The sequence below is a fragment of the Temnothorax curvispinosus genome, unplaced genomic scaffold, assembly GCF_003070985.1.
Source record: "Temnothorax curvispinosus isolate PA1 unplaced genomic scaffold, ASM307098v1 QBEX01016258.1, whole genome shotgun sequence".
NCBI lineage: Eukaryota > Metazoa > Arthropoda > Insecta > Hymenoptera > Formicidae > Temnothorax > Temnothorax curvispinosus.
Window position 1 is genome coordinate 1 of NW_020226038.1, and position 4180 is coordinate 4180.

General features: G+C 31.6%; 1 long non-coding RNA gene across 2 annotated transcripts; it reads left to right on the forward strand.

The window, feature by feature from the left end:
* Nucleotides 1–1868: 1868 nt before the first annotated feature.
* Nucleotides 1869–3240, forward strand: LOC112466480. Of its 2 annotated transcripts, none has more exons than XR_003042148.1 (4): nt 1869–2159; nt 2460–2602; nt 2704–2980; nt 3046–3240. It is a non-coding gene; the product is annotated as an uncharacterized LOC112466480 (long non-coding RNA). The 2 variants fall into 2 exon arrangements; XR_003042149.1 differs by having other exon boundaries at nt 2716–2980.
* The last annotated feature ends 940 nt before the right edge of the window (nt 3241–4180 follow it).

Below are 4180 nucleotides of genomic sequence, written 5' to 3' on the forward strand. Positions count from 1 at the left end.
AGAATTATGTAAAATACAGCATATCAAGTTGTTTATATAAATTACATCATATTATAATATATTATGATCTTATCGTCTAAGAATTATATTTACAGTATTTGATCTATAAATACACTTCTATTTCTTCGTGATTTTTGTAATAATTATTGTCGAAGGATATTTTTAGTCCTGACTTTGATAATCTTTTATGAAAAGCCTGTTTAGATAGATCTTTTACTTGACCACGCGATTTTCTTTCTTCGATTCTTGTCACGAAAACAAAATGAATGAAAACCGATGCAAAATGGTGATGACCATATTAAAAGTCAAAACGTTTGTTCTTACTATACTAATTTATAATACACTAGATTTTAAGTCCACGTCACGCGCAAAAGAATATCATATAGTTCGATATATCAATGCCTATATTATTATCAATCAAATAGAAAATTAATACCGAATCAACTCGAGCATTCCTAGCTCTGTTTGCTAGCCCCGTTCACTGAAAAAAAGTTTGGTTAGAATAACCTAAGGCTTGGTGAAATAGCTTCAACTAAAGGGTTTAGTGATTATGACGAAATATTTGGTTAATGTTAACCGAATTTGTTAACATTAACCAAATTTGTTAACATTAACCAAATATTTCGTCATAATCACTAAACCCTTTAGTTGAAGCTATTTCACCAAGCGTTAGGTTATTATAACCAAACCTTTTTTTCAGTGTTCTTTCAATTTGTTATTAATAAATCATTTTCAATTAAATATTGTTATATTGTAATCTAGTTTATAAGCTTATCATGTAACATAATAAATCTTAAATAATCAAGAAACATTATCTTTTTTGGATGTAATTCGGGAAAATAATACTTATTGATAAATTAGCATGATTCTTTGCGGAATTTTTTTTGTGGCACTTTTTTTTTACTCGATCATAAAGATGTCGATCCCACTTAGTCTAGACTTAGTCTTAGTCTTGGTCTCCTAAGTCTATGGTAGATCCGGATAGTAATTAATGTATCACATTTCAATTTCTTGAACTCTTTTAAATAATTATAAACAATAATATTTGAGCGTGTGTCCTAAGCGTTCTGAGTCCTGAGCGTGCTTGTATTCCGTAACTATACATATACCCACAATTATCGGTATCATTAACAGTGTCGGCTTTTATATAATATGAGAAACCTGCGCAACGACTTATCGACAGGGACAATTGTCGGTGTGGTTACGGAATACGGACCTTGATATATGTATAAGTACAACCTATATGTACCTATATATAAAAGTAAAAATAAGTTTTTTTTATTTATTGAAAATGCAGATATGGCACGTTACATGATACATAAAAATAAAATAAAATAAAATAAGTTATTAAATTAAATTAAATTAAATTAAATTAAATTAAATCAAAACCGGTTTTCCTAAATTAACAATAAAATTCACATTAATAGAATCTATTCATTTAATTTATGTAACAATGGACTTTAATCTACACGTAGGATTGCAATTTCTTCAATTTATTCTCAAGGCCTATAATTATGAAGATATTCAGCGATTGGCAATGAGATAACATGTTGTTTTTGTTTTAAAAAAGATAATTATGTAAAAGACCTATTGCATTTAAGAATAGATTTAATGCGTTTTTTTTGCTTTGTAATGTTTTTCCACTTCTTCTTTTTTCCCTCCTTAAAGGCTGATCTACAATGTGCTCTTTGCTTTCTGTTTTTTGCTCTTAACCTCTTTGCGACTATCTCGTATTTCGCAATTCCGTCGCGTAATGTGATGTTTCTTGTCTTCTGAAGTTCGTCAATTTTTATCTTGGGCGACAGAGAACAAAAACATCGCGTTACGCGACGCAATTGCGAAATACGGGATAGTCGCAAACAGGTTAAGAGCAAAAAACGGGAAGCAAAAAGCACATTGTAGATCAGGCTTAATAAAAAAAAAAGTCATAAAAACGCATGAAGTGGTCGTGCTCTTTTCCGCGTATATATGTGATTGGCAAGCGAGGATGCTGTCGATAGTGTCGATGGTGATCGAGATCGTGACGAGTTCTGCGAGTTCTCGTGTGTAACAGTTCGCGTCGTGTCTAATACATATTATTTATATATTTTATTCATATATATGTAATAAATATAAATATATATAAATATATATAATTCATATTACCTACTTATTGTACAGTACGTATTATTTATTAAAATTTATTTATTACATAATACATATTATAAATTATATAATACATATGTACATAAGTATGCATATATCAATAGATATGTATGTATGTACGTACACCGGCAGAAATGGTGTTTCTCGGCGGCAAAGGTTACGTATGCAAGCACACGCATACCTAGCCGCCGCTCCGTGATACACTATTTATGCCGATGCATGTATGTACATACGTATTACACAATTAAAAATTATGTAATACAAATTTGTTGCTATTGTTAATTCTAATTTTAATTAAGTGAAAAATTTGACAGCTCAATATCAAACATTATCATGAGGTTATTATGGTTATGTGAAGAAGCTCTCAACATGTAGTGATTTACGAAAAAGAAATAAAGGGAAAGAAAATTTCAAAGAAATAGGAGAGAGTGCCGTTATACTAACCATATTTACCAAGGTAAGATCACTATACAGATAATTTTTTGGTGGTAAAAAGATCATTATGTATATGTATATGTATGTATAATATACATATTGTATATACATTTCTATATGCAGATAATTATATAGGGAAACGGAGGGTAGCCCCGGTCAGTGGATAGCCCCGGACATTATTGAAATTCAAGTATACCGCGTATCTATGGCCATTGTTTAAACATTCTAATATTGCCCTTCTGCGTATCTCCGACATATGCAGAATGTTTAAACAATGGCCATAGCTACGCGGTATATTCGAATTTTAATAATGTCCGGAGCTATCCTCCTGGGTAACTCCGGTATTTACGCCGCGCGGAGTTTTACGCCGCAGATGTCAGAAAAAATAGAAGAAATGAAGGTACTTGCTCACAATTATTCTGTTATGTTCCTTTATGCCATATTAATATCGTGTTGTAATTTCAGTTCTTTACTGTTAATATTAACGAACCTATCGTGAGTTCAATCGATTTCTTACTGTCGTAAGAATTTAAGCGCGATCTTGATGTGTTACGACCGTCTATGGTTACGACCTATGTAAAAATGATTACTGTAGAGAATGTAAAAGGTTTAATGGTTATTTTATGATACATAAGTGTAGAGGGATAGTAAATAATGGAATACAGCAAAATACAAGTGCATAACTTTTGTATTTTTTGTTTAACTTAATATCTTGTATATCCTTCCTGTTTGGGATATTGTAAATTCAAAAATCCAATTTAAATAATAGCTTTATTTCTTTTTCACAAAGTTATATTACCTAACTTAACTCAAGTGACATGTATTTCAAAATAAGATGTGAAATCTTTAATTTCTCCTTTACAAAATTATATTATCTATAAGAAACTTATTTTTCGCTCGTTTGAAGCAAGACTATAATGAGAAGTAAGACCTTTACCACCATTATACGAGCATTAATAGATGTTACAGAAAATTCATATCTAATTCTTATATGCATTATTGTAATACATATATATTCCAACTATTTACTGTGTTCCGATCACAGCCGGACTTAATACACATCAGTTATCATTAGAACGTTAAAAAACCCTTCCATCCCCCCACAATTAAATCGACACGATTTAATTAATTTCTTATTGTTAATATACGTTGACCTTACAATGCGTCTTAGTATTTACAACTATTATTAACCGATTATTGCGAAGAATATTACCACATGCCTCGATGGTCGAATTGGTACGACGCCCTACACGGAATGAGGGAGGTTCCAGATTCGAACCCTGGCTGAGGTGATATTTTTCGCAATAAATTCTTTACAGTTTTTTAATAATTAAATCATGTCGATTTAATTGTGGGGGGATGGAAGAGTTTTGTAACGTTCTAATGATAACTGTGTATTAAGTCCGGCTGTGATCGAAACACAGTGAATTCGCTTCGTGCATGAACGTGGAGGGGATTCGCGAAACGACTTAGGCGCTCATAGCGATCAGTTTGGAAAATTGGGCTGAAACACCCCAGGTAGCAAGCACTCGTCATTTTGACGTCAATATTTAGTCATAATTGGTCAGTAACGTCATTCGTCGATTAAGTGACGTATATT